The following is a 23105-nucleotide window of genomic DNA, read 5'->3' as shown; positions in this document are numbered from 1 at the left end:
CTGTATATGAAATTTTGAGCAGACAAATTATCTCAATAGGGAGTTGGTATGTTTTTTACGAAATGGCCAACATGTTTTTGTTGGGATTTTGTTTGGACGTAAGTATACATATACACATACATAGACGACCGGATGGCCAAGTGATAAGAGAACCTGACTACGAAGCTTGAGGTCCCGGGTTCGATTCCCGGCCGGGGCAGATATTTGTATGGATAATATGAATGTTAGTTCTCGGTTCTTGCATGTTTAATATGTATTTAATTAACTACGTATGTTAATCTTTTTTTTTTATTCGGCTGGATGGCAAACGAGCAAGTGGGTCTCCTGATGGTAAGAGATTACCACCGCCCATAGACACCTGCAACATCAGGGGGATTGCAGATGCGTTGCCAACCTAGAGGCCTAAGATGGGATACCTCACGTGCCAGTAATTTCACCGGCTGTCTTACTCTCCACGCCGAAACACAACAGTGCAAGCACTGCTGCTTCACGGCAGGATTAGCGAGCAAGATGGTGGTAGCAATCCGGGCGGACCTTGCACAAGGTCCTACCACCTGCATCTGTTGTCTAATATTCATAGTAAAGGCTTTGTTTAGTTTGGGACTAGGTCAATATTGGTCTCAAGTGTCCCATGATATTTATTTATATTCTATATAATAAATTATCGTCACTACTTTGAAAAATCAGTACAAAATTGACCCTTTTAATAATGTTCGTATTCTAATTAGGTATCGATTTTGAGGTACAAGCTTCCTTATTGTGGGAGGAGACCAATACCCAGCAGAGTGACATATCAAACCCAGAGATGAAATTAGATTGTTCTACGTCAACCACAGGTACAAATACAGGTCAATGATACCTACAAATGATCACGAAATTAAACATTCCGATGTTCAATCGATCCAATGAGATCAAATACCGGAGCCAAAATAGTGCCTTAAAATATCTGATAAGGACAGGAGTAAGTAATTAATAAATTAACGCGTTCATAGAAAAGACTTCAACGTCTTTGCTCTACAAAATCTTCGGTTGGTTCAAAACTCTGAAACACGTCTTTTACCGAGATAAGAGCTAAATAGATTGTTGGTCCATAATAACGCTTACATAGTAGATTTCATTAAAATCGTTGCAGCCATTTCCGAAATAAATGGCCAATTAAAAAAAAAAGGTTTTGCCATAAAATTAAGAAAAATAGTTTGACATAGCAATGAACTAAATAATTGATATGTAATTTGGATAATGTTTTCATGATAAAAATAAATACATGTTATTTCAACAACTTTTATTTTTGCAATATTTCAAGTAATATTTGATGTTGCGGTTATTTTGTAAAGCGGAATTATCCAAATTAAAATTTTACTATGATGTTCTGGTGTTAATTTCTATTGACATAAACATATCACACGACCACACGATCAATATATCTTATTAGCCGACTTTAAAAATGAACAGTTTCATATTTTTTTATGAAATTCATAAATTGATACATACTCTGTAAATGAATATAACTAACTGTGATATCCACACATCAGTATAATATGTAAACGAGATAAAAACGTTTCAATTATTATGTTTTTTTTTTTACCTGTGATGTTTAGTAACGTCCTCGACTTGGCCATCAACGTGTTAATTGGGTACGTAGATTGTAAATATATGTGTCAATCCACAAAAAAAGAGAATAAATAACGATCGTTTGAACTTTTTAAAACCAATTAAACACCCAAATGACTACGTAAATATTTGTCCGCTCAAAATCCATGCGTTTGCGCCGTTGACCCAGTGCGCCGGCGCCAAGCGGCTCGTGCATGGATAATGCGAACGTGTGAATCCGTTACTCACACGGGCTTTCGCAAATTCGCTAGCGTTCATGACAAACTAACTTTTACCCGCGGCTTAGCACGTATAAGCCACTAGATCGAATTCCAGGATTTTGGAGAAAAAAAATGCACAAAAAAAACAAACAATATCCGAATAACTAAAAAAATATACGTTAAAGTATCCAACGGGTGTACTTACAGGCCTCAAAAATAATTTTGGCCCACCTAATATCTAATAGGTACCTAAGTAACTTGAAAAATATTTAATACGAGTAATTGAGTGCTTTCGATTAAATAAACAGATAACCCTATACAAAAACATCACACAAACATCACGCCCGTATTCCCAAATGGGGTAGGCAGAGCACACGAAACGTTACCGCTTCGGAGCCACTTTTAGGAATTTTAGGTTTTAACCCTATAAATGTACCAAAATCCCAAGACCGTAAAAGCATGGGCATAGGCTGACCATTGTTCCCGCCTCATGTCATGACCCTCCGATACCAAGGCTTCATAGGCGGCTGCGCCTGCGGCGGAAGAGAAAGTCTTAGTCTCAAGGACGAGGGCGTCGCTCCCGCGTTGCGCAACATCGTGAGATAATTGATGCACTCGTACTCTTCAGGGTTGCCAACATAACAATATTTATTCGTAATCCAGTAGAGTAGGGCGTTAATTCATTTTCTTCCTGTCTACTTTCTTCCTTTCAGTGTAAAATGCTTGACCATGGCAACAATTATTTTTGCAAAGTAGGTATATAAAGTTTTAGTTATTTTTTCTACTGACTGTTTTATGGCGTAATCCTAATATATTTTTAAAGGGCTAAAGCGTAGGATGTTGTCCATAAATTAGGTATTGTTTAGCAAAATACTATCGCTCTTACCTCTTTGCAAATAATGAAGTGATCCACTCCCCTGCTACTTGAAAAACAAAAACTTGGAATTTAAAGTCATAAAATGCAATTTACCTACTTGAATTAATATCACAAGTGCCGCAATTACGATTAGAGACGTTAATTAGAAGTTTTCATCTTTCTAATATATAAAATTCTCGTGTCACAATGTTTGTGGCCAAACTCCACCGAAACGGCTTGACCGATTTTTATGAAATTTTTTGTGTATATTCGGTAGGTCTGAGAAGGACGTAAACTATTTTTCATACTTCTACGCGGACCGAGACGCGGGCGATAGCTAGTTTATTTATATAGCATGGAAGATGTTATTTAGAATAAGTAGATAAGATAACCAAACATATATCTCTAATTACAGTTGATTAACATAATTATAGTTCATTCGTGATACCAACAAAGTATATAGTTACAAATAACATTGTTACATTTATGATGCAGATATATACTCAGCGGCACAAAATTTGGCCCACTCTACATACAAACCTTCCTATTACTGCATATATTTGAGGGCCAGATTTTTTGCTGCTCAGTATACCGGGTGTGGCCTGTAATACGAGCAAAAATTTAAAACATAGACCCTCCTCATCAAACTGAACATCATTACTTCAGCGACTTTTAAAAACAATGGAGTCTTTGAATCTTCCTTTTTTCATACAAATTAAATACTGCTATCAATGTACGGCATCCTAGAACACAACTGACGTCGTCTGTCACGCTACAAACATCAAGCATTTTGCTTTACATTGCTTCTTAGAATAAACTTAAGTGTAATAAAAATTAAAAAACTAAATATTTTTAAAAATCGCTGAACTAATCGTATGATCTATGTTTTAATTATTTGCTCATATTACAGGCCTCACCCGGTATCATATCAATTTTGTATGCACCCCAATTACCTTTATAGACAGACCAACAAACTTATAACACGACCGTTTGACCATGCAGTTCAATAAAAATAAGGAGTTATGCTTTATTACATTAATTGATAACCCTGCACCTGCCATGTGTTACAACAATGCGGATGCCGATTTAAGGACGATGACACCGATCTTTCTGACTCATCCTGACATCAAACACTGAGGGCCGCTGCTTTCACTCCTAATTCTTCCGATTGAGTAAACCTCAATGGATGCCTGCACGCCCCGAAATTGGTAGGTATCCAGCTATCCATCAAATTCGGAGATGGAATGCATCGCTGTAATTGTGTCCGAGTTCAATGTACGGATCATTATTGTACTTGAACATTTGATTGAAGAAGCTTGGGAAGATAGTACCCAAAAGCAGGGAATTACAATTTGAGAAAACTGGTAAGGTTTGTAAACTAAAAAGCATCAATAAATAATTAGATGTGAATTCAAATAAGAGGAGTTTTAAAATCGATTCAGAAAATTTAAGCAGATGGCTGGGTTACTTTAATCAAAAATCCTGTAAAGGTTTTACATCGCAATTTTTTATTCAAAATTTAGCCTAGTCACGCCATATGCGCCGTACACTTTGAATATTGACAAATGTATGGAGACATTCGTCAACCGCAATTTGAAAAATCTGAAAACTGTTACATCTACATATTTATGTTCAGTCAAACTCACCTGTTGAAATATTTTTAAACCATCTTTTATATTAAATGTTTACTCGAAACTTTCAAGACTTAAACTATTTCATATTAATACTCTGAGACATACTTTGTTTCTCATTTGAAATAAGAACATCACACACAAAAATATCGTTAGAAATCATAAGTAAATTTGTTTATTTAAAGAATCCCACGCCGCACCTAAAGAAAATCTCCACGGAAATTGGCATGAATGGCGTTTCAGCTATTAAGTGGCCGTTACGGGGTATTAAAAGTTCCGCACCCACAAAACGGGTTGCAACTAAACCTGATGAGTGCGCGTACAAACAAAGCGGCGGCTGCAGTAAGGTCATGGTCCTTCGGTACTTTCACTGCGCGCGTTGCGTAATCGCACTCGCAGATACTCGGAGAAAGCCGATACACATTTCGGTGAGAAATAATTACCCGAACAAACCAGGTATATCAAACTAATGGTTGGCTTCCGTTTCTCGAAGACTTACACAACGTTATATGTTAGAAATAGAATGTGTTGCGTAATGTATTAAAATATTAACTTATGTCGCTTTGCACTGAGTTTTCACTAATTTGCTATTGATACGACCGGTTCGCTTTCTAAGTGCATTGATTATTTATGAGCATTTAGTTTACTTATATACAGATCTAGTGGAGCGATTACAACTTACAAGTTTGATTATCTTCGCGGCATATATTTGTGATTGCTGTGAGCTCGAAAACCTGAAACAAAAACGTTTTTATTAATATAAAATGTTACATCGTAACTAAAAATACACTCAAAAATTATTAAAATTATTGAAATAATTACTAACTACCTACGAAACGATCAGTTGTACTCGGCGCAACCTACTCTCCCTCTTTTCTACCGACCATGAATAAAACAAAACAGCATCGTCCTCATTTCTGCGGCATTGTCCACACGGTGTCAGGTATTGAAAACAATACCTACGGCTTATTGGCTGCGAGCCCACTCTGACCAGCGCCAAAATTTTATTCATCCACTTATGTTCGACTACCTTGTCAATGATTTTCCTTGTTCTAATTTTTCTTTGGTGCGTAAATTAATATAAAAGTCAATAGTCATAAAAAGTTTTTTTTAACTAGTAATTATTCAGAGTAAACTAATCTTTCTATGTTCAATTTCATTGTTTGATTCAGGCTTCAATTTGTGGAGATCCACTAATTTACTTTAGAGTTTCTTCAAATGTTTACTGGTTAATACGGCATTCATTTTGCTTGGCAAAGTAACCATAGTAGTACCTACATAGATTTAAATGCGTGTTTTTGTGGTGCTTGTGACAATTGGACCTGTATGCCATAATTATATAGTTTGAAGTGCAAGAGGAGGAGGATGGGTCCTGCATGCATATTATGTGTCGCACAAATGTAGCTGTGGTGAACGATTTAAACGGTTTACCCTTGAAATGTCGACAACATTTTAATCGAATATCAGTTAAAAGTCAACGTTTCCTATTTTTTCATTTCATCGAATATTTATTACATTACCCCGAATGATTAAAATGAGTATTTTTAAATCACCGATTTTTAATTTCTGGAATTATTATTTAATAGATAGTTTATTTGGCAAAACTATTATTATTTCATACTTTCTGAATGAAATTTATTTTTGTTGCGGTCGCAGTTCTAACCTAACCTAACCTAATTTCCTGGTAGCGATTTATTTTTGTTGGGGTCGCAGTTCTAATCTAACCGAACCTACTTGTCTGGCAGCGTTTTTTTTTGTTGGGGTCGCGGTTCTAACCTAACCTCACCCATTTTTCTGGTATCAGTTTATTTTTATTAGGGTCATCGTTCGAACCTATCCATACCTATTTTCTATTTACGAGTATGATGATTTATAATAATAATACGTCGAAGAAATAAACAGCAATATTTAAGTTTGGTTTTTTGGAATCTTTTTGTATTTTTTATTTCAATTCCAAATTTTTACTTTTATGGTCATCCAACCTAAACATTAAACCTAAATTGAAAATACAAACTGAAATATAGATGCACAGAAAAACCAGAAAAATAAGACCAGCACTGGGAATCGAACCCGTATTCCGTATCGCGTGCTATACCGCTACACCACTGCTGGTCAACGGTACAGACACGAATTTCGCCTATGCACCACATATCTCAGCTTGTTTGTTTTTTATTTAGCCACTTAAGCAGTGACGCTAGCGACATCTATACCGTAGCCCTCATCGAGAAACTCCAATAATCGGGGTTGAAAAATTATGCCAACTTTGGCGCACCCGACGGATAAATGTGATGCCGTCTCTGTTTGTTTTGTTTGAATAGATGGAGACGGCATTACATTTATCCGTCAGTTAAACTTAATCAATGGGTGGTGAAACAGCCCCTAAGTTTCAAATTCTAATTATCTAAATTTGACGTGGGCTTCAGGAGGTTATGGAACTCCATTCTATATATGTTTATAGGCTTTTAAAAAATGAGATTATTTGTAGCTAAGCACTTGCGTATGGCAAATATGGAAGTCGTGGTGGCCTAGTGGTTTGACCTATCGCCTCTCAAGCAGAGAAGGTCGTGGGTTCGAAACCCCGGCTCGCACCTCTGAGTTTTTCGAAATTCATGTGCTGAATTACATTTGAAATTTACCACGAGCTTTGCGATGAAGGAAAACATCGTGAGGAAACCTGCACAAACCTGCGAAGCGATACAATGGTCCGTGCGAAGTTCCCAATCCGCACTGGGCCCGCGTGGGAACTATGACCCAAGCCCTCTTGTTCTGAGAGGAGGCCTGTGCCCAGCAGTGGGACGTATATAGGCTGGGATGATGATTTGCGTATGGTTTTGGACTAATGCGACACATCCGGGTGATACGTTCCAGACTTCCTACTCACGTAATCTAGACTTGTCAAAAAGATTATAAAACTTAATCTGTCGCCACAAGTGACGACTGCTATTGTTTCGTAAGTTATTCACGGCGATGTGTCATAACAGATAAGTTATATGAAGTAACCGTTGTAATGCGACAAAAGTGTCGCATTGTGAATAGTGAAATCGTCCTTGGAACAATGAGGCTACCAGACAATGCGTTTTCCTGATAAGGCTACCTGTGCCAGCGCTACGTTTAATTGCGGAAACTACAAGCGAAAGTTTTTGAGATAACGAAAATTTTACTGCAAGTAGCGTCTAATCTCAACATCTTAGCATTTGTTTGGCTAAATAACATTACTCGCTTCTTTTTCTCAGACTCTATCTGAGAACATCACTATCTACTACTCTCTTATTCTGATTTTTCAAACTTCATAATTGTTAATATTCTGTTCAATATCCTACCAGAACCAACTGAAATCTTCTTAAATGCTTCGGCCGTAACCGTAAATCAAGCAAATATCGATCGCGTGGCTGACGGCATGTTTGACTTCCCTTTCAAAAATAAGTCAATTATGCAGTTCATTGAAAGAAAGAAAGAAAGGTTTATTTTGGCTCCAAAAGTACCACCTAAAACTAAGGCTAGAACTAGCACTAAAACTATGTTACTTGGTGACACGGCAGGATACCAAAAAGGGTCTCCACTCAGCATGTGTTGCCGCACATTATGTGCAGTAACGCTAGTATTGCAAGTAATGGAGCTATAACCAAGCGATGTCGAATTCTAGGGCAGACTTAACTAGCCTTGAATGTTAATAGAATGATACCAGAAACCTACAATTAAGTGCTGATTAAATGAATGTAAGAATGCGAGCTGCTCGATGCATGGACGTGGTTCATGTACACTCGTAATGCGAGATGAAAGTAGTGAAATCTAGAGACGATCTGCGAGAAATCGTATACATAAATAATGCACTAGTTCGGATAAGCAAGCCCTACGTATCCACGCTAACTGGTTATACAAGCATCAGACCGCATTGAGAGCGATTTAAGCTGATAAGTCAAATAACTTTACTACGGCATTTAAACCAGATATAAGCGATTTCTGATATCTTAACTACTTGACACCTCTTTATAAACTGCTGCACGCTGTCGCCTCGCTCAAAACTGGTCTCGTGGACGTAAAGTATGATAACTGAGGGACAGTCATGCATGCCTGATGGAAGTGAAGTGTTTCTATTACTTTTATAAGTTACTAGCCCGCGACTTTGTTTGTGGGGGATTCGCTATCCATGAGTAAATCTGCCTTTTTCCCGGATAGAAAGTAGCAAATTTATTTCTCAAAACAGAAATCATCTCCTTGTCAAATTTTATAAAAAATATGCTGTAAGACAAATAGACAGACAGATATTGCAGTTACTTTCACATTTATAATATTAGTCCACACATGATAGGTACCAGTATACATTTAATATAATATAAGCATATAATATGTATATTCGATTTGTACAAATTCAAGTTAAAATAAGTACTTATGTCTAATGCAGAAACAAACGAAACACGTTCTTGCTTGAAGATTAGTTTTTTCTTTTTTTAGTTAATGTGTATTAAAATGTATTCTCATCTCGTTCATCGAGCAGCCTCGCTCTCGCTATGCAGTCTCGCTTGCAGACCAGCGTAATTACTAAACTATCGTTCTGCTGCGAAGCAAACCCATATACCGTGACACAAAACTTCGCATCATAATTGGCTCACAATAATTTAAAATACTTTCTCCAATCTCAAGTTAAAATATTCGTAAAATTCACACACACGCGCGATTGTCCACAATACGTTTTTGTCTAATTAGTACTTTCTGTTTCTTTTTGAGTAATTTTAAAGACAATGCTTGGGTTGCTATTAAGTGCTGGTATTTTGGAGAAGTTTGCATAATAACTGCGCTACCTATGAGTACGTCCAAGTCATAATTAGCAACGGCAAAATGAAATCAATTACACACCAAGCACACAGCTATAGCGCTTTGGTTTTGATTCAAAGTTTGCAATACCCAATTAGAGCAATTACGGCAATAAACGTTTCTCTTTAGTACCTTAGCTTACTTCAGATGTAGTTTCCACAAAACATTTTGTAGGCACTTAGAATGTGGGTACATTCGTGAGTGATGGCGTACGTCGAGCTTGATCTACTGGTCAGACCTACTTGGGAATAAGTTCTCAAACGGCGTCGTTTCTTAACTTGTTTTGTGTGTAACTTTCAAGTATCGTTGATAGACAAGACGAGTGCAACAAAAGTGAAATCGTTTAATTTTCCCGACGGCGTGATTGGAAGCTCATGAGGGCACTATCGGATCGTTACAGGCGGAGACAGCGGCGCGGGTGCAGCATGCGGGCGCACCTTGTTTACCACACATGAAACAATCTCTTTATCACTTACAAATAACGTAGTTAGAGTGATATACAGGGACACTTTCTCTTGTTATGGCAGTGCGCATGGTTTCCAAAACAGATGACTGTCACATCACGACGGCTTAAGGGCCTCGTACTATAGTTATAATCATTACAAGTTTCGATACAAATTATACAGACGCGTAAATTGAAATTAATGGATATCGATTATAGTAATTTGATCTCGCATTTCGTCGATACCTACGATGCATAGCTGTTAGATTTATTATAAGAAATCGATTAAAGTTAAATAGGTATGATATCGGCGCCTCAGGGTATGTCGAGCTGATCAAAACAATCATCTGTGGAAAGTTGACCATGGTTCGCATAACCGCATTCCTTGAGCTTCATGACACGACAAATAAATTGTTACGTCACCTTCATATTTTTAGGACACTTTCGCAAAATCAATATTTGATAAATTTCAAAGATTAAGTCGAAAGTGAAAGAAATATGAAATACAAATTCATTTACAGAATGTTTTAACCGTAGCTAGTAATGTAATAATAAAGTACCTAAACGTACATGCCTATTTACTTTCTACAGCACTTTTTGACTGATCTAAAAACAATAACTCCCTACAAACCTTAATAAAACATGTCACCTTATCGTTCTACAGTTGCCATATTTTTTGTATTTTTTAACGACAAAAAAATACAGATACCATATTACAAATCCTATATAAAAAGAATTTGTGCTAGGACATTTTATGAATTATGATATGATTATCGCTCTCTCTTTTGTGTGTAGTAACAAAGTATGCGCGGAATGGAACTATTTCGCGAAGCATCTGTTGAATAGCACGGAATTAACTTGACCGTGTTTACTCACAAGATATTACTTGACTTATTTCCCAAGGAAAAGAAAAGAAAGCTCTGCTTCCAAGCATCGCGAGACAATACCGGGGCGATGCAATCGCAGATTGTTCCAACACTAATTTCACACCTTATTGTCAACGCAGTAATTAAGATAAACTTATTCATCGTTTTGGCGAGATCGAGCATCGGATATAAGGTTCTACTTTTACAAAACGGAAACGTTGAAATCTGTGACAGACAATTATGTTCCTCTGAACTTTGATACTCCAATACTCGTAAAACTTTTGGTGAAATTACTTAACTCTTGCAGCTTGACAGCGGTGAGATCTCATTTACGGAGGATCGCAACTGATTGGTGGATAATGCGTGTGTAAATAAACATTAAGTACAAGAGAAAATTATTAGCTTTACTGCAGAATCTCGCCCAACAATCAGGTTGATCATGATCGGCATTAATCTACTGATGTTATTAAAGAGAACCGTGTCATTTTCTTCGCAGGGCCGAGATAAAATTAACTTGTTTTCACCCAATGATCGTAAATACATCCGTGGTTCACTTAGGGCGATATTTTTGCGCTCAATGTAAGTATGCGTGGATGCAATTAACCGCTGTTTATGGGTGACAGTGGCGACGGAACCCGAGCACTAACTAACCTGCTTCCTATATATAATACCACTCTGAAGCAGATAATCCAAATCATTTAAAACTACCTGATCCTGTTTCTTGATGTTATGTTATATGGGAATGAATGAATATTTATGAATAACTATGTTTCTTGCTGCAGTGGTTTATATCTTTTATGTCATTAAAATTTTATGTATTGCAACAATTTTGCGTTAAAAACATATCTTAATGAATTAACAAATAGACTAGAGGTTTACCCGCGGCTTTAGTTAAGTGCGTTCAAACGGGCAGTTGAATCGAACTTGTGGGATTTTGCTAAATAATAAGGGGAATTCCCAAAAATTACACAGTGATTTTTATTAACGTTATCATTAAAATGTACCGTGTTATTAATTTCATGACTCCAAACCCTTGGGTGAAATTTCGAGATTTTATCTCGATTCCCCGGGAATATCGGGTTAAAAAATAGCCTATTCCAGATATAACTAGATAACATCCCAAATTTCATCCAGAAGTGTGTCATCAAGTTAATTGCTCAAAAATTGGGTTTTGCATCGATTGTGGTTGAAAACGGACAACATTTTATTGGTGACGGGTGACGCTTCTGCAATACCCCTGGTGTTGCAGAGATGCTTATGGGCGGTGGTGATTGGTGATCTCTTACCATCAGGAGACCCACTTGCTCGTTCGCCATTCAGTCGAATAAAAAAAATATAAAATAAAAATGTAATACATGAATTTCGAAAAACTTGCGAAACCCACGACGTTCGATAAAATTTATTTTACTAATACTGTATTGTACGAAAATTAACAACATCGCTTCTGAAAGAAAATACGTACTTACACACGATAAAATTTATCTTACCATTTCTGTATTGTTTGCAGTGTTATATACGTGCATCATTAAAAAGAAGGTTGCTCACCTCTTGAGCTCTTTAATATTACTCAATTACTATGTTAAGAATATCCAACATGAGTCTGACAACAATAGGATCAATTGTGAAGGGTGTATGCGCGTTAATCAGGTGTTATTGATATGAAGGAGTGCCGGCGCTCCTCGCTGACACACTGACTCGCTTTCCACTCGCACGGCGACGCCTAGCATGCTCGCGCGGAACCTGTGCCTTAAACCACTTTAGGTAGGTACATTAAAAGAACACTTTCAGCGTTAGTTTTTTTTTTTAGATCTTTACTTGAAAAGGAAAGACGTAGCCCTTGTGGGATCACTCAGTTTTCCGTTTGTCCGAGCGCGGTAAGTAAGGCCTCACAACACAAGTAAATGGATATAACTAGAAATCACTGATTTCCAGTTCTAATGAGAATAACATGTTATATTACTTTTATTTATTTTTCGATTGCAATGGACAGTTATTTTATTTCTATGATCACTCCAGCACCAGCAACTTGCAGCTTTCTATTCTATTCTAAATCAAAACTGATCGATATAATTATTATTAGGTACAAACGTTTTGATTATTACAATTCAATAACTAAAGTATGCAATATATTGTATGTATGTCAATTATCGACAGACGTATTTTAAGTTTCAATTTCTGTTGTCAATATTTTGTAATTAAGCAATAAGTTAAGCTCTACTGCGTATAAAAGCATGACTCTCATAATAATTATACCTTTATTATACCTTCATCTTTAACAACCTCCATAACGTTATGACCGCGGAATCTAATATACGGCGTCAGTTTTTAAGATTTAAATCGTCTTAGCGGAAATTAAAACTGAACATATGAGTATGTTATATATCACTTTCTCCACAAGTTTCCGTTACATTCTAAAATATTTCGTAAACATTAAATCTACTTTGCACAGTAGTATGATGCTCGGGAGGTTATCGATAAGTATTTTAGCAAGTCTAGAAGTTAATTACTATTTTCGCGTGTCAGTAAAGGTTGATGTCTGATTTGTTGTTCTATGAGGCCTTCTCGTATACATAAATAACCAATTAATTAATTTCTCTTTGTTTTGACCTCAGTACTTATATCGTTAAGGTGAAAAAGTAATAGGCAAATTATGCAAAATGACGAATATCAATGTTGTAAAACCAATTGTCATTTAAAAATTATTCAAAACTTTATTCAATTTCATTATGACTTATTATAATTAATCTAGCTAGATAACTTACTAAAGGCATGATTTTTTAATAAATCTATATTTTTATGGAATGAATAATAGTCAGACATTAAGCTTTTAGACAAAATAATAGCTACATATTACTTAGTTCTAAAGTTATAATTTTACAAAACTTCTAAAGCAATATTTTCAAAATTTTGCGTAATTATATTTACTTTGCAAGAATAAATACACGTGATCTAAAGTTTCGTGGTATCTTTGCCTATCAAAACATAACTGAACTATTTCACGGAATGTCGCTTCCAAGCTCACAAGCAGCATTACTCGAAGAGAGAAAGTGACAAAAATAAGTAATGCGTATTACGTATTCAAGCTAATGAACGAGCGAGTCCCAGTAAAAGTGAACCTATAAAAATATTTTTTTCGAACAGGCTTCGAGTGCCCGCTATCTAAATAAAAACAGAAGCGGCTTGAATGCCGTTGTTTACTTTCTCGCGTGATTTAATAACGTTAATAAATGTCCTACTTGGAATTTGCAGAAATAAATAAAGTGCCGCATTACACAGTGACAATCGTAAATTTATATGTGAAGTGATCTACTAGAATACTCACCACTACATAGAAATGCCGCCTATGGATATATCTTTAAGAGAGTATTCTAAATTATTTTGATAAATATGTTTTACTTGTTGTTGATTGTCTCTTGCATTGTCATTCTAACTACATATTCAGCGTGTTCAAAATGCATGCATGAGATTTTGCTTTAGGGTACCTAGACGCGCGCACGTTACGCCTTACCTGAACGAGAGACAAATACTGAATATGTCGGCCCGGAGGGATTTACACCCGACGACTCAAGTGCATAAATAATAAACACACAACGACCGCAATATTTGTATGATAAGTTTACGTGGCCTAGGGCGGGTCGCGACCGAGGTGTCCGGATCATGCACGCCAACAGTTATCATCTCTAAACACAGGTCCGTGGGGTTTAGAGGGAGTTTCGTTTCCGTGCCTCTAAGATATGGAACGATCTTCCTCCCCCGTTGCGAACTGACATGTCTTTTTCAGTCTTCAGGGAGAAAATTAGGAGAATGCTCATGTCAGTGTAGATTGGAACCTAATGATAATGGATATGATGGAAATGGATACTATACCCGAAAACGCACAAGAATCTCTAAGAGAAATGTACCTAACTGCCATTTCTTGGGAGAGAATTGCCGGATATCCCCTTTTTTTTAGGGCTTCCGTAAACACGTGTTATATGTGTGTGCGTGTGTGTCAATAGAAGACTTTTATGTAACATTAGAAACAACAAAACCATAATTTTTTAAATTTATTTTTTCCAGTTTTTTTTATTCTCCTGAAAAGTTGTGTTTTGTGCTTTACGCCGTTTGAGCCCCAAGGTAACGATATAAACTACGACGAAATCGGGGAATCCCCTTTTTATAATGAATGGTACAATAATGACATCTTGTACACTATATTTTTTAAAAACCTTAACAGCAGGACGGCAAAATTTTCTTCCGCCCCGGGCGGCTGATACCCACGCTACGCCACTGCGCTGAAGTACGTATCATAATTTATTATTTCGTATTTTTTTAATTTTATCACGTAACTATGTAATTAAATCACGTAAGACTTAGTTTATATAAAATTATTTATTAGTTATTACAATATGTAATGTTCCGCAGACAAGTTTAACTGCATCTATACGTACTTTTTTTCAAAGAATAATCTCTAGGCTGAACCGAACCGATTGCGAACATTTTTTCACTATTGAAAAGTTATATAATATATTCGAATTTAACAGAGGCCACTTTTAATCACAGGAAAGTGTAATGTTCCTGGGGAACGCAAACGAAGTTGCGATCAAAAGCCAGTAAATACTCGTATATACGTGTGTTCTATGACATCAAGTTAGTATAATAATCAAACAAATAATAAAAATCACTTGACGAGATAGTAACATGTTCTATTAAACAAAATAATAATTTATTCAAATTATTTGGCGTATACTTTGTCATAAATCCTTGATTAAGTTTATTCTCGAACGCGTTAACTTTCTCGTTGGGCGAGGTTTTCTCAAATTACCGTTTCAACATTATCATAACATTGATCTTCGCTGATCCATTGAAGGCTTTATCCATCACCAGGCAGCAAGTTTAACACATAAAGTGAAATCAACTGTTATAACGTAAATATTGTATGTTCAGACAGGGTTCTCATTCGTCACCGTCGCGACATTAAGGAAATTGAAAAGATTATTTTGTGAGATTATCGTTAAGCTTTTGAGTATAGGCCGGCCAAGAATAACTCTCTTGGGGTTGATGGTTCTCATGGGTGGCGGTGATCGCTTATAATAACATCAGGTGGCTGCTTGCTTATTTGCCTCCCTCTACTATTATACAGGGTGCCTGCGACTAATCCGAATGTAAAAGACTTATTAAATTAATCATTCTAAAGTTATAGGCGATTCCACTAATCTAAACTTCCTGCAAAAATTAACTACTTCTTTTTACTCATTTATATTTGGTTAAAGCCATATGCACAAAATGCAAATATTTGTCAGGTATAACCGCTTAATTACAAACAACTGTACTAAATTTCCGAACTAGGTACATACATGATTTTTTTTTCACCTGGCGTCCATTTTTAAGGTTACAGTTTATGAATCTGTCCAAAGCAAAATAAATACCAATGAAAAAAGTATTTCATCTTGTTTCTTCCCTTTATATTCAGTTCTTTTAATTTTCTGAAGATGAATATAGAAACATATTATATGTATACTTCGTTTTTCTAGCATTACAAAGAAGGTAATTAAAAATTTTATGGCTTAATTTGTACGAGTCATTAATTTTATTAATTGCTTTTATTAATAAAAAGACAATACATTCAAAAGTTGTCTTAGATTTTCCATCGATTAATCCGCCTTAAATTCTCATCTTTTGTAAGATGCATTGCGTTGCAGTTGCACAAGATATAAACAATCCCAGATGATGGCAGATCACGGTGCGTGACGCACTTCGCTTACAAAACCCGAATGCATTCAGACAATGGAACGGGAAGCCCGAGCGGGGACGGTTGCGACACCAGTAATGTACCGCGCCTGCTGCACTTACCACATCCGGTCGAGATAAGGACATCGCTAAAATAGCATGATGCTACCGTAAGCGGATTTAGCATTATTGCCACCCTGGGCATGGCTAAGGCGCCCTATACTCGTGTGGAATGTGCTATTGACGTTAGGGTAGGTAGAGCAAATGCTTAGGACAGATAGAAAAAGGCGCTACGGACGAGACATCACGAACACCCAAGAAAAGTATAGGGGAGACCGAGGACAGTTGTGACAGAGGAGAGTAGTGACAACTTATTTAACTGCTAGCGAGCTCGCAATAGCAAGTGTTTTTTAGTTCAGGTCTTGAGTTATCGAACACGTGCTGTTGCGAGCTTGCTAGCAGTAAATAAGTTCCCAAAAATCGATGATGTCACAACTCTCCTCTGCCACAACTTTCCTCGGTCTCCCCTATACTTTCTTTGTTAATTTCCTGGGTGTTCGTGATGTCTCGTCTCGTAGCGCCTTTTTCTATCTATCCTAAGCAGTTGCTCTACCTACCCTCACGTCAAAAGCACATTCCACGATATTTCATTGTGGTGTAAATTCTTTGAAATTAATACCTGGTATATCATATCCTGTTCATACAGGTAGCAATTTTTAAAGCTTGAATGCACACTTTAATCTGGTTTTGAAAAGTATGTTTAGTGGGATAAACAAACTTTAAGAAACTGCATAATCAAAAGTTTGCCTAGGCCTTTCTGTTTTCCTCTGCTGTCATAGTCATAACACATCATATTCAGTTATTGTAGGTGATAAATCGAGCGTAAAACAATTGATCTCTTGGAAAACTTGGTATTTGTGTGAAACACGTACCACGTGAAGCACGTGAAGCACTTGCATCCGTCTATTCGTATTTTCTATACTGCTAACTCATATGTATATTAATATTAATTTCTGTATAAAATATCTAAGCTTCAAGAGCCACCCCAGCAGGCCAGCAGGTAAAACTATAAAATGCGAGTAGTGTGACGCCTGACCCACTTTCCACGCCGGCTGTTCCACACATGCCGCTTACGGAAACTTTAACAACTTACCCTTAGCGACTACAACACAAGAACCATTTTCCACTACGAGTGAAGCACGAAAAAAGCCGACAGTTGCGTAGTAAAAAACGGTGAGCACAAAATGCAAATGCGTTTCAAACATTCGCGATATCCGCGCGAAAGATATTTTTCGTCGGTGCAAGTGAAAGTGAAATTATGCAACTTTCTTCAGCGAGCAACACAGCCCGGAGATTTGACATTTAATTACGCTGATATAGATATTCGTTACGGATAATAAAATGTAATGGAGTTTACTTGGTTGTTATTTTATCAGATAGGGATAGTTTAAGTACTGTAAGTTATGATAAGTGTGATGGTCTTTATGGTTACAACAAAGTTATTGTCGTGTTATCGACCAATAACTCTATTAGATACAGTTTAGTAGTAATAAATCCATATATTATTCCTTTCAACACAATCATCGTTTGCTTTACGGATAGTTGTAAATAATTTCATTCAAAAAAGGAGAAGCAAGCAATAATAATTGAGAAAGTGTTTAGGAAATGCTTACTAATACTTAATAGATGATGAAGTTATTCTCAAAATATTATCGACTGTGTAAATGAATGAACAGTTAAGCATTTTAGGATAGTCTTATAGCTACTTATTTCTTTTAAGATACCTTTGTTTTTAAGTGCCAAATTATCAAATTTGCGTTAACATAAATCACACTTCCACTCCACATAAGTCCATTTAATTTAATCCAAATCTACCTTGTGCGTGCAGGCAGATCCGAACAGGAAACAGTTTCAGGATAACACAGGCTACCGATCACTGCTCCAGTTGTCACAATCACTGATCCAATGTCACAGCCAACCGTCTGTCACAGTCTGTCACTTTCGTTTTCGCGGGTCGCGTCGCGTCGCGTCTCGCAACGTGTGCGCACTGGTCGCGGGCGCCGCATGCACATCCGTTTTATACGCGTGAAAGTTTTACTCCCACAGAGCATGCATCCCGGACGGTGCGGATGTGGATTTGGAGTCCTTTGATGTCATCGAATGATGCGTGGGCTCGGGTTTTGTAATAGAGAGATTTCTGATGAGCGAGTCATTTGTTGAGTCTCTGATCTCTGGTGTAATGCCTTAATTTAGATAGACCTACTGGTGTTGATGATTGATTTCTATATAGGCTAATACGGTGCTCTTTATTTCAAGCTAGCATTCTTCACGTGTCTTTGTTCCTGTTGAAGAATAAAATGGTTAGCTGGGCAACTGCACTTTGTAGTTAGAGCCATCATTTTAACTTTCAGAGCAGAAAAATGTCGAATACCTTATGGTGAGGTCATAAGTATTCATCGAACCAAGCTAACTTGCTATTTTTAACCGACTTCAAAAAAGGAGGAGGTTCTATGTTCCAATGTTTGTATTTTTTTATGTATGTTAGCCGATTACTCAGTCAATTGTGGACCGATTTTCAAAAATATTTTTTTTATTCGAAAGGGTAAGGGTACTCTTCTGAGGTGGTGCCATTGTCACCAAGTCAAGATCTGATGATGGGATCCTAGGCAAATCGAGGGCAAACCTCAATTTTTATAGGCACACCTATGGCGATTTTGACATTTTTAGCATTAATATAAGCATTTACATTCAGAAAGTATCATTTGGTAAACTGGAGCTGATGAAGAAGACCGTAGATGACCAATGGAACTAGTCAAAGCTAAGTAATACTCGCTCGTCTATAAACGATCATTATTAATATACCTAGATAAGCGACTAAGAAGAAGCTTTAAGTTAATGATTCTTTCGAACTGATCTAATGCTGAAGGTAGGCAACGGAACTCTGTTATAAAACAACGTAACTAAGCCGTGTTATCATGGAATCGTTGTGAGATGTTATTTGGCTACGAATCACTAAAAAGTGAAAAATAAAGAAAAATTTTAACAAAAAAGTAAAACCGATTAAAAAAAACTACTTATAGACTATAAAACCCTGAAAATTTTTATTTGTTAATTTTATCTATTTATTTATTCAATGAAATTACACAGTATGACAGTAAAACTAAAGCACTGAATTTTAGAGTCTAAGCTATACATACAATAAAAACAAAATAATTAGTAAATAACGTTAATGCACAGATGAAGGCCGTTCATCCATCTTCACGCAAAACCTCAAATGATTAGCTATACGTAGAATCTAACTATCTTAAGAATATACTTCCTATAGCTATAGCTAATTGCAATCATTTTGGTTCCGTTAACTAGGGGTTAAGTTGTGTGTGGTTTTTGATTTATTAAATCACGGGTACGAGTAAATTACTTTTTAACCCCCGACGCAAAAAGAGGGGTGTTATAAGTTTGACCGCTATGTGTGTGTCTGTGTGTACATGTGTGTGCCTGTCTGTGAGTCTATCTGTGGCACCGTAGCTCTTAAACGGGGAACCGATTTGAATGCGGTTTTTTTTATTTGAAAGCAGGTTTTCTAGCGATGTTTCTTAGACATGTTTTATCAAAATCGTTTCAGCCCTTTTTGAGATATTGAATTTTGAAATGATAATGTCGGGGGTTTTCAAACTTTTTTTGGTTAGGTTATCCCTAGAGTTTTTTTTTTCAATGAAAAAGGAATACTACTCCAGAATGAATGACACTTGGAGTAAAAATAACAGAAGTAATTTTCTCATGTTTTAAAAAAAGTGCAAATGTTGTCAACTTCAGTTAGAGGTTTCGAAACCTCCCGATGATACTGTAATCCTAATACCGAATATTTAAGTTATGATCTCAAATGAAAAATTAGTTTATGGTAAAAATTTAGTTTTTACTGGCTGTAGGTACTTTTTGTCGACTTAACTTGCATTGTCACCCAAACTACATATGCATACCAAATTTCAAGTTGATGCCATTAGCCGTTGAAGAGTTCCGTCCTGTGGAGACGTTTATGGCTGGACTACCAGGATGTCACGACCAGAATATTGTATTGTCACGCAATTTACATAAGTATCCCAAATTTCAAGTTAATTGAATACTGGAAGTTGGTCAAATTTAACTTGCAAGATTTGATTACAGACAGAAAGACAGACAGACAACGGGACAGATGAAACTAAATAACCTAACAATAAATTTTTCATTTTTAATACAAGCTTTTTTGCTGACCGTACTTTTGTGACTGTACCTACAGTCAAGGGCAAAGATATCGACACGGCCAAAGTTGCAAAAATATGTATACACGGCCTTAATGTTGAGTGCATAAAGTCGTGTATACATATTTTTGTAACTTTGGCCGTGTCAATATCTTTGCCCTTGACTGTACTTGCATTGTCACTCAAACTTCATTTGTATACCAAATTTCAAGTCGATGCTATTAACCATTGAAGAGTTCCGTCCTGCGGAGACGATCCTGGCTGGACTACCAGGAGGTCACTACTAGATTATTGTATTGTCACGCGATTGACATAAGTATTCCAAATTTCAAGTCAATCTGACTACTGGAAGTTGGTCAAATTTAACTTGTTGATTTGATTACAGACAGACAACGGGACAGGTGAAACTAAATAAAAGCTTGTAAGTATAAAAAAGTTTGTAATTACATGGACATGCAAGACTGAAAGCGTGCATGCCGGGCGGTGCTCTTAGCCCTAGTGAGACCCACGCCGGCGTGGGGTGTTTTGATACTTACAGAGTGCACCTATTTATATCGCGGAGTGCGCCGCGCCTGCCTGTGGCCATATCGTCTAACGCTTGTGCGCCCACGTTCACATTCGCCATCTCTTTCTGCCCTAATCCTATACCGTGTGATAGAAGGAAATGGTGAAAGCGGTTGTGATTCCGAGTGCGTTAGAAATAAGGCCTCTGGGATGAGCATCAAAGCAGTCTTTAGCTGGCTAAAAATATATAAAAACTATAGAGTTTTAGCCCAGATACAGAAAAACACAAATACAGAATTTATGTTGATTGACATGCATGATTAAATCGTCGAGATCAATTTGAGCGGCGCCCGCGCAGCGACGTATAAAAGACTTCAACGCGAGCGCTCGCTGATTGATTTGTTAGTCACATTGTAATTTGACGCTTCTGGTGACAAATGCCGTTCAGTGCCGGTTAGTTATAACATTTTTTTTATCTGAGTAGATTAATAGCTATTAATGTGGTAAGTAATATGAAAATGTACTCGTATATTATTATATATCACATCTTAACAACTCTACAAAATTATTAAGTACATATTGACTAAGTTAAAATGACTAGAAAACGACGTACTTAAAAGGCTTCCTTTTTTTCTTTAAATTATGTATAGTCAAATTTAATTTCGAAAACGATATATATAGGTATCTTTATAACAACACTGCAGTAGTTCAGTCATAAATCCAGTTATATGACTATTCGTGAACCTTTTTAAAATGTGTCAACGTCCACAAATGATCAGTCAAAGTGTTGCTGATCATGATCATACTAACAAAGTACCTAGTTCAATACCCTACAAAATTGTAGCTTCCAGCAAATTTTCTTAGACATCCATTATTTCTAAAATTACGTAAAGGACAATAAACAGGTGTCCAACGTACGAGAAATAAAAGGCATTGTTACGTGCACTAATCACATATTATCTCAGATCATTCACCCGCGCACATGTCGAGATGGAAACAGAAAGTAATACTTACCAAATTCGTGCACCTCACAATAGGCAATTTATTCAATTTCACTCTCTCCGCCAATTTCATATTTGTGAGCGTCTGCGCGGGCGCAGCTGAGAGCTACAGTGTCACGGCCCAGCCCTAGCGTGCTTTTTAATTAACAAATTTAATTAAGAAACTTTCTAGGAGCCCTGAGTAATTGAGTCAATTTCTTATATATCTACAACCTTTAATTTAGCGCATCTTTTACTTGTTTATACATAGACATAAATCCTAATAATTTTAAATTTTTATTAAATTTTAGTTTGAGATTCAGTTACAAATTTATAAAAGACAGTTATAAACTAAACTGAACTGAAATCAATATAAATTTATTTTTAATAAATAGATTCCATAAATCCTAAATTAAAAATATTTAGTTCACTGACAAAAAATATTTTGTATCTCGATTCGTAGTCATTTCAGTGTCGGTAGTGAATATAGGATATCGTTTATTAATTATTGAAAAATATACAAGCCAAACCAAATTAATAAAAAGTTACAAAAAATAGCATAGAAAACAAAACATATAAGGATATTTAAAACACAAATTAGAGTATCCGTAATGCGTCAGAACTGGCGGATTACTTGAAAGTATCTTATCACGCTCTAACGTTCATAACAATAGGGTTGTGTTGATTCACTTTTGACTAAACCGTCCACCCGGATATTACTACTGTAAGATATTATCCTTTAACCACCACACCCTGAGATTCATGATATTTGTATTTCTATTAAGTAAGGTAATTTTCTTCAGATCACAATCTACTTAGCAAAAACCAATTTTCAACTATGATTCGTCTCATTCCAATAGATTTGCAAAGTTTCAATTTGATCCGTAGCGTTTGTAAATTTGCAAATCTGTTTTGCTCAGATATTTTACTTTCTATTTAAGGGAATAAATGATAAACTTTGTTATTTCTATTTCCTTGACTGTTGAGAGTAAGTAGATCTACTTAATCTAACTCTTTCTAAATTATATCTATATAATTTATTGTCCTAGCTTAGCTTATCAGTGAGAAACGGAACTAAGTTAAGTCATAAAAAACAAACCATCATTGTTGGATATTCATTGCGCACATCCTGAGACGCAAACGTTAGCACATCTCTCGTGAAAAACTTTTTGTGAAACATTTAATTTTTAAGCTACCTTTTTTATTTATTGAAGGTATGATTATTGCATTGCCACCGGAACTCTATAAGATAATTGGAC

General features: G+C 36.3%; 1 protein-coding gene across 2 annotated transcripts in view; it reads right to left on the bottom strand.

Moving 5' to 3' along the window:
* Positions 1-18174, bottom strand: part of dyl (transmembrane protein dusky-like) — a 45969-nt gene extending 27795 nt beyond the window's left edge. Inside the window, exons 1-2 of one of the 2 annotated variants that reach the window (XM_074101292.1) lie at positions 18003-18174; positions 4981-5032 (exon numbers count right to left, since the gene is read on the bottom strand). The gene's annotated coding sequence lies outside the window, so the exon portion shown is untranslated. Of the gene's footprint in view, positions 1-4980; positions 5033-17911; positions 17931-18002 lie in introns of those variants that run through there. The other variant, XM_074101294.1, reaches the window with a different exon arrangement.
* Positions 18175-23105: the final 4931 nt, after the last annotated feature.

This window comes from Choristoneura fumiferana, chromosome 18 (genome assembly GCF_025370935.1).
Source record: "Choristoneura fumiferana chromosome 18, NRCan_CFum_1, whole genome shotgun sequence".
NCBI lineage: Eukaryota > Metazoa > Arthropoda > Insecta > Lepidoptera > Tortricidae > Choristoneura > Choristoneura fumiferana.
The sequence above is the reverse complement of the archived record's forward strand: the minus strand, read 5'-3'. Positions and strand labels throughout refer to the sequence as shown.